Here is a 13,145-nt window from a genome sequence, read left to right as displayed (position 1 = left end):
ATTTCCTTTCCATGTTTTGGTACAATGGGGGCATTGTACGGTTTGGTTTGGGGAGGTTATGCATCCATATCTGTGTCTGCATATTGTTTTTATTGCATTTCTGTTATCACGTTTAATTTATGTTTGCATTGTTGTTTATTCTTGTTAAAAATTCAAAATTCAATAAAAAATTTGAAAAATTGTTAAAATTCAAAAAAATTCACGTTTATTTTAGCATATAGGTTGAGTCGGAACGGTAGATTTCCATGATGATATTGCTCTATAACTGTCTTTTTGCTTAAGCCTTGCATTAAACTATTATCTTATTAGCTTTGTCTCTTTGCATAATCTACGAGTTTATGTTTAAATTTAGCTGAACGAATAGACTTGACCTGAAATTTTGGCAACCTACTTATAATTTCTAAGATTTAGAGCCTTATAAACTGGTGTCATTTATGACCAGTTTCATGTAGGATTGTGAGTAGTTACTCCTTGCATAACATGTATCATCAATTTGCACATATATGAAATTCAATTGCTTTTTGCCGTCATACATTCGGGTTAGTGGTTGGTGTCACATGCAGGGAGGTGCTTACATTTTCCCTTTCTTTCATTTTTACCCATTTAACTCCACATTAGCCAAATTTGCCAGTTGACCCTTTAGCTACATCCCAAATTTAGCCTGCCTTGTCAAGCTAGTTTAGTGTATGTTTTGCGGTATATATTTCATTGTATCAAATCTTGGCTCATATCATATTGATTTGGAGTTGGTAATTTATGAAGAAAAGGAGGTTGATGGAAAAAAATGACGTGAAAAAGAAAAAAAAAGAATTCGAAAAAGAAGAAAACAAGAAACCGTGAGTAAAGAAAAAAAAATAGAAAAAAAAATCGAAAAGAAAAAAAAAAGATGTTGTTAGTTGACGGTTTCTACTCCTATGTTCTATCTTACATTATTTGAGGAGTATGTTTGGTTTGGTTTGGTGAGTTTTATGCCAAATGAAGGGCATGTGCTTAATTCATAATTGAGTTGAGAATTGGATTCGTTTTCATATGGTTTTGTTTAGGTACTAGCTTGATCACCTATACCTCCACATTCCCATAAATGTTTTGCCTTTTCTTACCCATTGCCTCACTTTACCATATTTTTGTAAGCCCTCGGCTGTAACGGACCTTGTTTGGTTGGAATGTATATACGGTAGCTAGAATTGTCTATCATATTAGCTGCATGCATGTTTATGTGGGTCGTAGTTAGGGTGAGCGACTATTTTTCTTTCTCTCTTACATATATATGTTCACCCTTTGCTTCATAAGAGAAGAGTGACCCGTGAGAGTCCATTGTTAAAGGTCTTGCAAGGTCGACGGTTCAGCTTTATTATAAACATCCTATAACTCGTTTGCATTTGACTGTCTGCTATAAGTGTTAGTTTGCTTGCATTAAATTGGCTTAAGTGGGCATTTGTAGCTAGCTCTGAGTTATCCTTTTCCTTTCCTTTAGTTGCATTTTAGTTTACTCGGGGACGAGTAAAGGTTTGGTTTGGGGAGATTTGATACGTGCATTTTATATAGTCTTTTTAGCCTATTTTATGCACGTATTTATATGCTTTTATCGTGGTTTTATGCTACCAAATGCCCCGAATATGCTACTTTGGGTTGTTTTGTCTTATTTGCAGGAATGAACCCAAAAGTAGTGAAATCAAGCCTTTTACCATCCTTTTAGCATGCATTTGGAGGAAGAGTGAATTTGGAGCGGGAATGAAGCTATTTTGAGATGCGCATTGGAGTAAGGAAGTTAGGCGAGCCAAGAGAGTGCTTCAATTTGCTAGTTCCCACTTGTAAGAGCCATATCTCGAGTTCTACAACAGATATTCAGGTGATTCCAATTGGAGATGAAAGTTTGTCCTTTTAGCTTTCCAACGCCACCAACCACGCCCTGTTTGCCTAAGTAACGAAGAAATGGCAGCCGTTTGAAGTTTGGTGCGCGAAGCGGAATTACGCGTGGCGAGAAGTGCTCGATCGAGGACTACTTCTGTTCGATCGAGAGCCCATTTGCTCGATCGAGAGCTACTTCTACTCGATCGAGTGATTAAAGGGAAAGAAGTTCTGGATCGAGAGGAATTGTTCTCGATCGAGAGGAATGCTAAGTAATATCACTCGATCGAGAGCCTTAAGTGCTCGATCGAGTGGATTTTGCTACGGGCTGGGCTTTTTAGGTTTAATTCCGTCATTAGGTTTAATAAACCTTATTTTCTTATAAATAAGGAGTCAGTATGTCGATGTAAACTCTCTCACACACTTTTTATTTCGTTCTTTTTCTCTCGGTTCGGCTTATTGCTATCTTTGTTACTTTTATTCATTTTCCTGGATCTCTTTAATTCAAGAATTCTTTCTTCCTTTCTCTCCTTTTAATGTTTATTATTCTTATTTCCCTTAAGTTTGTTTCCCTTATTTCCATGAGTAGCTAATTCCCCCTAGTATGTTAGGATTAGGGAAGCCGTGGTAGCATGTTTTAATTGTACTAAATAGATTAGCCTGCGATAAAGAATTGAATTAGGCAATTTAACTGTTATCCGGTCGAATGAATGCATGCAAGAGACCATAAATTTAGTTAACCCCGACCTAGATCGAAAGATTGGAAGGGAAGGCTTGCTTAATTACAATAGGGTATTGCGGTGAGGGCGAAAGTTAAGTCATTTTACGCTCTAGGGCGGTTTAAGGACCGAAAGGTGACGACCATAGCTCTTCTTATCAATAGTCTAATCGCCTTAGTATTCATGATAGTATAAGATCTGATAGCTGCCACGGTAGACCGACTCCTAGCATACTACCCTTCTCTTATTGTTAATTTCTTTTATTCATTTCCCTCGCTTTAGTCTCTAGTCAGTTAACAATCAATCAAAACCCCCATTAGTGACATTTAGACAGATAAATAGACAAATAGATAGTACACCGCCTCCCTGTGGAGATCGACCCTACTTACCGCTGACTTCTGTTAGTTGTACTTAGGTATTTTATTTTTGGTACGAAACGACAGTATCATTGCCCGATAACTAAAAGATCGTTGAGTGGTTTCTTTGTGTCGATAGGGAAGTCGCCTGTTTCACGGAGGGCAAAGAAATAAGTAACGGTTGCAAAGTCCACCGCGAAGGCGGAATATCGAGCTTTGGGAGCAGTGACAAGTGAATTAATATGGGTCAAGGCATTCTTAGCATCATTGGGTGTTTTCCATGAAAAACCGATGCAATTATATTGTGACAACCAAGCGGCGATACATATAGCAAAGAATCCCGTCTATCATGATCGAACAAAGCACATCGAGATAAATTGTCATTTTGTGCGCCAACATTTGGGTACTAATACCACTACCACATCTCACGTCAGGAGTAAGGAACAGATTGCGGATTTATTTACTAAGGCGCTTGGAGGTGAAGCATTTGATCACCTACAATTCAAGTTAGGACTAGGACTACCAAGTGCTCCAACATGAGGGGGAGTAATAGAATTATGGTAAAGATATTGAGGATATTATGTAGTATATTATACAATGTATACAATCTTCTTTGATAGATAAGTGAATAATTTAGTTGCCATTAGTTGTGGGAGGCCATCTAGGGTTTCTTTGTGTTTCGAGTAGTATATATGTGCATGGATGTATATCAAATTGATTATCAATACAAAAACACTTCCCTGTTTTTCTCAATTTCTCAAGTAATGTAAATGACAAAGCTCCCAAGGTCGATTTGCGACAACAATGATAGGAAGACACAATGCTTCTTATGGGGAGGTGTAGATACCCAGTATCTATTGAATCTCCAACAAACACCCGATAATTATCGGACTACGACATGCTTATGAATCGCTACGTTTGATCGACAGTTTGTATAACTATGAGTCGGAAAACTCAAAACAATTTTGAAAACAAAACATTTACAAAACATTTCAAAAGTACCTGAAGTGTTTTATGCAAGACGACGGGGTCGCAATGACACTAATTAGAGTCAAAACCGACACCGGACCAAAAACCGACTCGAAAATTCAAATCCCGACCCCAACAACGGGTCAAACCGAGTCAAACAGAAAAAACAAACATCACTGATAAGTGCATATTTTGTATACTTTCATCCCCTTTATTAGCTCCATTTTATTTGATATTTAGCACTTATCATAGTGTCATGAGCTAATATTTGTTGTTCTAGTGTATTTGCTTGTTTTAACATGTTTTTGTAGGAATCTAAGCATTTAGAGGCTTTTTCCTATCATTTTGTACACTAAATCCACTAAGCTAAACAAGACCTAACATTGGACTAGCATGGAAGTGTTTTAATGGGTGTTTGCATGAAGATTTGTTGGATTGAAGTGAGAATTGCAAATGTTGCCAACAATCAAAGTCAAGCCCAACTTCAAAGTACAAAACAATGGGAAAGCATGGGATTCTAAAAGTTCCTAAGATGCCAAATGCTAGCATTAACCGGGTGATTAATTGATGTGGCCATAATTGGCGCATATTTAGCCCCCGAATTAGCCTTGTTCCCATGCTTTTTAGTGCTTATTTGGGTCATTTCTTATCTTTAGTTCTTTGTTTTGCATATTCTTTGAGATTTTGATCCCTTGGTAGGAAAGGAGTAAGAATCTTGCATTTTCATGGCAAAACGAGACTAAATTGATCGAATTCAATGACCAAGCATCAAGGAGAGACCAGATTAGAAGGCCTTTGTACATATTATAGTAGAAGAGCAATGTTGAGAAAGGATCCTTGAGTCCCCAAGTTAATCCCCAAGGAATTTATGAAGAAAAGGGAAGAAGAAAAGAAGATTTGTTGCTGACTGACAATCCGAGCGGATTGTCACCAATCCGTCCGTCCCAAGAAGACAATCCGAGCGGCTTTGCCACAATCCGCTCGGATTCCACCTCCACAATCCGCCCGGATTACCCTGAATCCGCTCGGATTCCAACGCTGAAATCCGCCCGTCCCGACCCTATTCCGCCCGGATTCCAAAGACAAAGACGGATTGCCTTCTCCAAGCTACGAAGAAAGAAGCCCTTCTCTCGAAAAATACCGGCTCCTCCTTGCTCAACTTAAAAAGTGTAATTACTAGTTTAGCCCTTAGTTAACCCTAATGCATCCTCCCTAATTTCCACTATAAATACCCCATTAGTCTAATTAGAGGAGCATGTTCTTCTTATCAATAATTAGTGTAGTTAATATCAATCAAATCTCTCTTTAATATTGTAATCAAGTATTAATCAAGTTTTAATCCAAGTTTTAGTTCTTTAATCTCTCTCTTGTTCATCCTTTATTTTGGGTAATTGAAGATTATTTGGGTTATTGTTGGGAGATTGACAACCTCTCAATCAAGCATTCAAGTACTTCTTTTATCTTTGCTTTATTATTGGAATCATTAGTAGGTATAATCTCTTAATCCCTTTTTAATTATTGTTAATTACTTTCATTTATTCATCATGTTTCATATTGTTGGTATGATTGACAACCTTGCTAGCATGATCAACATGATAATGAGTGAGTAGTCTCTTAGCTAGGGTTAATGGGTGATTAGGGGAAACCAACATGGGGAATTATTCATGCTTAAATTAATATGCTTTCATGTTTTATTTGCTTGCTTGTTTTGATCTCAACTCATGCACATGTTATATTTGATGAAATGCTAAGCCTATGAATCCTTGCATTTACTATCATCTTCTATCTTTTCAATGAGACTTGTAAGACATAACCCAACTCGAGTCTCATTAGACCATGCATGTTGTTGAGTAGGGAAGATTAAGTCGACTTGTAGGTGTTGTACAATCTAATCGATTCGGCTCCGGGACCCAAACTTTCCTAGGATTGTAAGATATAACCCAACTCAATCCATCACAACAATAATTGCTTGCTTATAATTTGAGAACATGTTTGTATGATCATATCCCATGATTCCCCTATGATCCCATGACACCCTAGTGCCTTTAATCAATTGTTTACACCCCTTTAATTCATCTTGCTTATTTATTTTCATTGCTATTTTAGTTTGGTAACCTTCTACATCAACACAATTTGTGACACCCCTTAGACACCACTAGTTACAATAGAAATCTCATTTCAACTCCCGTCCCTTAGGATCCGACCTTTACTTGCCTCTTTACTAATTGTAGAGTTGTTTGTGGAGTTATAAATTGTGTTTTGATTCGACCGTGACCAACGACCACATCTTAATTTGTGAACACTTAGCGGGATCGCATCATTAATCGCACAATTAATCACCAACATTGGATACCCTTTGCAATTAAGAGGAGAATTAAGGGAATTAACCGAGAAACACACGACCCCGATCGGGGCCATGCAGCCCCGATCGGGGCCGCAGATATCTTCAATGTTTACGTTTCTTCTTCCTCTCCTATAAATAGGAGAGGTGTTCCAAGGTCTTAGGCATCCAATTTTTACGTCAAAGTTTAGTTTACAATAGCCTTAAGCATTATATTTCTCTCAATAGTTTTCATATTAGTTTACAAATTAGTTAATCTTGTAGTTCTTCAAACATTTGGTTCTAAGTTATTTCAAGCTTTTGGTTATACATTGTTCTTCCATACAAGTTCTCTACTTTTAAGGTATTTCTACTTATAGTTTATATCTCTACATTTCTATTTCAGTTTATACATAGTTTATAATTAAATAATTTGTTAGATTACTTTAGTTTAATTTTTCCACATGTTAAATCCATTAGTTTATATAAATCATACAATTATGTTCACCATTTCTCTTAATTTAGTTTACAATTTACATTTTAGTATGAGTAGCTAAATTTCCTAGTCTAAGGGCTAGGGGAGCCATGCATAAATCAAGTATATAACATGATAAAATAGATTAATAATAATATTGATCGTATTGCTTCTATCACATGCTTGTGCCACAATGTTTAATCTTTGTTTAGGGCCCTATTCAATTGATTAAGTTTGTTTATTCGTTCTATAAGTCGAGAGGCACGGAATTGAATTAGACTAAGCACGTATAGTAGGACGACCTAGTCATGGACGAGAGTTTCTCTAGGACCCGGTCTAAGGTTGACACTAATATCATAAGGTGGGTGTCTTTAAGCCTAAGCAATTGACAATGTTATTAGTACCGCATTTATCATGATCGTATATTTACCCTTGCATGTGTGACCCGAACCCCTTAGACTCTCTTTTATCATATAATTTACATCATTATTGATATTAATCACCAAACAATCAAACTAACCCAAATCGAAATCGACCTTGATAAGAATCTACCCATAGCAATTCACGAAGTAATTCCCGTTTCCTTGTGGTTCGACCCCTATTACTACATTAATTTGTGTTTAGGGAATTTTATCTTTGCATAGGTACGCGATAAGCCTATCAAATTTTGGCGCCATTGCCGGGGAGACGGTTTTATTACATTTTGAATTGTCGATTTTTATCTTGTTTTATTTTGTCTTGGGGAACACTTGTTCCTTGAGACCGTTACTTATCATTTTCCTAGAAATTGTTGTCTTATGCCCAGGTCCTCTCGTAGTGGAGAATTGCTTTCACCGGATTCCGAGCCCGAGAAAACCTTTAGGAGAAGACGACGTTTTTGGAGGGAAGTGAAAGAAGCCACTTCTCCCATACAAGTTGAAAGTGCTAGAAAGTCTTACTTAGACGATCTAGAAGTTCTTGAAGAGGAGGAGGTTTCTTGTTCATCAACTCCACCACCACCACCATCTACTACCAAAAAGATGGTGAGACTTTCCGATCACTCAAAGCCCACCGCGGTCATGCTTCCGGCCGGAATCACAACCACTCAAATCACCGCGCCGGACTTCGAGATCAAACCGGATTTTATTAGCCTTGTGGAGAGAAAGCAATTTGGAGGAAGTCCTTTGGAGGATCCCAATTTGCATGTGCAAAACTTTTATAACTATTGCTCCATGATCCGTCAAACGGGCGTCACCCAAGCCCAAATAAGGGAAATACTTTTCCCTTTCTCTTTGAAGGACAAGGCCAAGCTTTGGATCAATAGCCTTGACCGCACCACCTTGGGAATCACCAATTGGGAGACATTGGCTCTTGCTTTTTATCAAAAGTTTTTTCCACCGGAGAAAACTCAAACCTTGAGAAGCCAAATCACCGGATTCCGTCAACAAGCTCTTGAGAGCTTATATGAGGCATGGGAGAGGTACAAGGAGTTGCAAAGGCAATGCCCACATCATGGGCTAGATGATTGGTTTCTAGAAATAACATTCTACAATGGATGTTGTGCCGAGTCCCGAAGGATTCTTGATTCCGCCAACAATGGGCGGTTTGATCAAATTGACACCGATCTTGCTCATTCCACGATCGAATCTATGGCGATCCATGATGCCCAATATGTCAATTCCCGAGTTGTGCCATCCAAAGGTAAAGATGAATCCTCTAACAACTCCGTTTTGCTAGCTCAAATTGCCTTGCTCCAACAACAATTGGCGGAGAGAGATGCTAAGGATTCCATTCAACAACTCAATGTTGTGTCTTCAACAAGCCAAATCATCGTTTGTGATGGTTGTAGAGGTGCGGGCCACTATGCCGCTCATTGCCGAGCTCCTATGGAAGAGGTAAATGCTTTTCAAGCTCTAAGACAAAGTTCATATCCACCGGGTACATTTTCCAACACATATAACCCGAATTCAAAATTTCATCCAAACTTGTCTTACACTAGCAATAATGTGCTTAACCCTCAACCCCCACCACAACAAAATGCCTATGTCCCTCAACAACAAAAGTATATCCCTCCACCGGGTTATCAAAATCAACAAAGGCCCCCACAAAACAATTACCAACAAAATCCACCACAAAATGGCCAACAAAACAATCAAGGAGTGGGTAAGCTCGAGGGCATCATCATCCAAATGCAAAGGGAATTATTGACTCAAATTCAAAAAAATGATCAAGCTCATAGTGCCGCGGTCAAAATGTTGGAACAACAAGTGGCTCAACTAGCCGCTTCTAGCTCTCAAAGGAAGAACGGCCAACTACCTTCCCAATGTGAGCAACCACATGAAACCGCTAATTCTATTTCCTTGAGAAGTGGTTCAAGCTATGATGGGCCATCCATGACTTTGGATGAAGAGGTGGTTGTTAAAAAGGCTAAGCTTGGGGGAAATGACAAAAAGAAGGCTAGTGAAGAGCCTATTGTTAAAGATCGTGTGCCATTTCCTCATCGATTGTTGATGCTAAAGAGGAAGAACAAGCTTGATGCTAAAGATGTTGGGTCTCCTATGCCAAAAGAAAGTGACGAGGTGGTTGTTGAAGAAATCTCTCCTAATGCTAAGGAGAGTGATGCCGTTTCAAAGAAAGTGGATGCTCCTAAGGAGAATGAGAAAGAGATAGTGAAAGATGTGGAGGATGCTCTTCCCAAAGAAGTTGTTCAAATACCATTTCCTCATCGTCTTGTTGGGAAATGTGTCCTCAACAATAGTTCGATCACATGATTTAAATATTATTATTAAATCTCATTTTAAGAATACATGTGGGATGTAATTTTTTTACAGTCAACTGGTCCACACATATCGGTAATGATTGGCTGACTAGAGTTTGACATTACTGTCGTGCGACGGTGGTGATCAGTTGATCCCCTTAGGTCATACCTATAGGGAAATACTCTTAATTGATTATTTAATTAATCGTATACCGATACGAGTTAATTAAATTGCTTAAAATTGACGGATGATTTTGTGAGTATAATTTACGTATCTTATTGTAAATATGATTAAATGAGACACGGTCTAAGTAATCGAATTGTTTTATTACTTAGATGAAATCATTGTTTACAGAAACAATTGAAACGGAATGAATAAATTATTATAAATACAGAATGTTGTAATTTATAATTTGGAAACATTTTTGGTACGAGTAATTACGAATTACTAGTCGATTTTGTAAATGACATATTTTATGAGTATGTTGATTTTTAATAAGTTGAAAATACATTACATTGTGACATGTCATGTAACATGTTACATGTGACAAATTGACAAATGACAAAAATAAAATGGACCATCCATTTTATAATAAAAGTGCCGAAATTATGGAGGGAGTTAGTGGAGAAATTGTGTTAATTGTTTAAGTGGAAAACACAATGATGGAAGCTAACAAGTAGCCATGCAAACCTAAGCTTTTGAGAAGAGCAAAAATAAAAAGCATTGGGCATACTACCCAAGGCTATTATTTCGGCCAACCATAGAAGAAAAGAAAAGAGTTTTTCTTTTCAATTCATTCATTCATTCAAGCATATAATTTTCTAGAGTAAGAAAAGAAATATGCTCTCTACATCTTATGAGATTTCTAGAGAAATAAACCACACAAAATACTCCCTCTTGACCGAAATTTTCAAGAGAAAAATACAATCTATTTTGTGTCAATTTTATAGTAAAACTAATATTATTACTAGATCTAAATAATATTGGTTATTATGAGTTTTCCTTGGGTATATGCTTTTGGGAGGGATTCTATATTTGAATCTTTGTTCTTCCATTTGGAGAGCTCAAGAACAAGAGAGAAGGAGAACTCTCTTGTGCCCTATTGATCCGAAAATCACAATGTAAGATGATGATTTCTTCTTTATATTGTTTATATGTTTGCATGCATAAGATCACTTATTAATTTTATGACAAATTAAATTAAAACATATATGAATATGTTAGTATATAGATCTACTTTTCCTTCAATCGGTATCAGAACCATGGTTGTTTGCATGCAAATCGGTTAAAAGTTTTTCCGAGTTATAAAGATTAACATATAAAACTTGTATAATTTGTGTTATTATGATATATCACAAAATTAATTTTTGCATGTTAAAGTTTCTGATCCTAAAATGTATTTAGGATATTTTGGTTAATTTATGGATTTTATTGTTCATTTTATATAATATTGGCATTAAAATGTGATTTTTATGATAAAAATGTCATTTTTGGACGAAAATTAGCTAAACTTTGAATTTTCCAGTGGTTTTTGGATATGTTTTCACATATATTATTTTTAGATGATTTGGAAATTTTCATAATTTTATGAGTTATTATGCTCGAAAAATGGATTTTTTATGATAAAAATCGGATTTAGATGAAAAATATGTTAATATGAGAAATATTTCGAATCTGGTCATAGAAATTTAGTATGTTGTCACATGTAATTTTACAAGATGTGTGTAAAATAATAGGCTATATTGAAGTCTTTTTGCATGATTTATGGATTTTTGAATAAAAATAACATAAATAGTGACATTATTAGTGAAAAATTAATAAAACATAATCTATGACTAAGGAAAAACGTCCAATGTTGCATTTTATTATCTGTTTCAGATCTAAAATTTAAAAGTTAATGAATATAATTTTTCTCATGTTTTTATGATTTTTATTGATAAATCCGATAAACCGCAACATTGTTTTTCCCGATAACTTTCAAAATTTTTAACCTAAGTTTTTGAACGTTATGAGTGTCATGGTAATTTTCCAGAATGTTCATGAGTTTGAATTTCAAATTTTGAATTTATTTGAAACTTTTGTGATTTATTTGAAGTTTATAGCATTTTATTGTAATTTTGAGTCCTTTTATGAACAATATTAAGAAATATGAGTTAATTATGGTCAAATAGTTAGTGGAGACTAATTTTGAGTCCTAAGAAGTTAGGGTAATTAACTTGTGCATAAATATGAATTTATGTAATTTTTGTGATTATAAAATGTTGAATCACGCAAATCCGTAAAAACCGAGTAATATACGATATTGGCTAATTAAAGGCGATTTAGCATAAAATTGGGCATGTTCATACATATTTTAATGTTGCATTTTATTTATGATTGTCATAATTTTATTTTATTTTATGTAATTTTTGAATTATGTAATTTTTACTTAGTATGGCCTTAGTTTTTAATTGGTATTGCCCGAAATGTATGGGAATATCGATTCGGTTGTAATTTTATTGTGATCTCGTATCACCGTCTTGTAATTTAATAGATTTATTTTATTATAGTTACAAATGTATAATAGGAAATTATGTAATTTATTATGTAATTTTATTCATTTCGGAGTTCCCAAAGACGGATTTCTTCAAGATGGCGATACATAAAGACGATGTTACCTCGAGATGCGTGCCACAACCGAAGTTCAAGGGACCAATGGAGTTGGTTTCCCAATATATAATAGTTAAATAGTTTTCTATTTTAGGAAGGCCATACTAGGATTTATTTTTATGCTTTGCATTTTATTTATATGTCACATGCATCGCTAAATCGCCATAACTAAAACATGCATCATCATCTAATCGAGTTTATCGTCCGTGTCAATTAGAATTATCGTAGTTCACCGCTTTAGTTCACTTAAAACTTGATAGATAATAAATTGACATGACCTCTCGCTAAAACAATTAATTGAGACATAGCCTTACCAAATAGTAGAAACCATGAAAACCTATTTCGCGAGGGAGTGCACTCGGCCCTACCGGGGTACAAACCTTGTTACGTAGGGGAAGTGGGTGATGAATGTTAATCCACCGAGTTCATGTTAATGAGGGTTTCATCGGCCATATCGTGCCCAAGTTGATGTGGATTTGGATCATGGACACATTTATTCGAAATTTGGATTGAACTCAACAAAAGTTTTTCGATAAGGGTTTCATCGGCCATACCGTGCCCTTGTCGGATGTGTTTTGGGCTATAGATAATTATTAGAGTAATTTTATCGACCAAGAGTTCTAAAAGTAGAATCGATTAAAACGTTAATCCACCGAGTTATATTGATAAGGGTTTCATCGGCCATACCGTGCCTAAGTCGATATGAATTTGGGTCTTGGAATCATTTATCATGGTTGGGTAGAGGTCACTATGTAAATGCTTTACTTGTTGTTTACAAGTATTAATAAAACGATAAATGTTAAGTTTTCCACTATTCCGTTATTATATTGTTCTATTTATTTACCACAATTCATATACGATATCATTTCGATTTTTCAAAACCTCCATTAAAACATCGTAACTAAAGACAAATATGAATTTGCTTCTAAAACCTCAAATGAACCATTGCTAAGGATCTCTTCTAAAGAGTATAGATAAAGGTTATTCATTATCAAACATGTTTTTGATTCTTAACTAACACATCTACTTACAATGGATTGTTATTCATATACTTAATTGAATTAAGTACCT

The 13,145-nt window shown here is 35.7% G+C and overlaps 1 non-coding gene across 1 annotated transcript; it reads right to left on the bottom strand.

The window, feature by feature from the left end:
* Nucleotides 1–8,077: 8,077 nt before the first annotated feature.
* Nucleotides 8,078–8,185, bottom strand: LOC141604312 (small nucleolar RNA R71). Its single transcript, XR_012526017.1, has one exon. It is a non-coding gene; the product is annotated as a small nucleolar RNA R71 (small nucleolar RNA).
* Between the last annotated feature and the right edge of the window lie 4,960 nt (nt 8,186–13,145).

This window comes from Silene latifolia, chromosome 9 (assembly GCF_048544455.1).
Source record: "Silene latifolia isolate original U9 population chromosome 9, ASM4854445v1, whole genome shotgun sequence".
NCBI classification, from domain to species: Eukaryota; Viridiplantae; Streptophyta; class Magnoliopsida; order Caryophyllales; family Caryophyllaceae; genus Silene; species Silene latifolia.
Note: the sequence above shows the minus strand (reverse complement) of the source record. Positions and strands in the feature narration are given on the sequence as shown.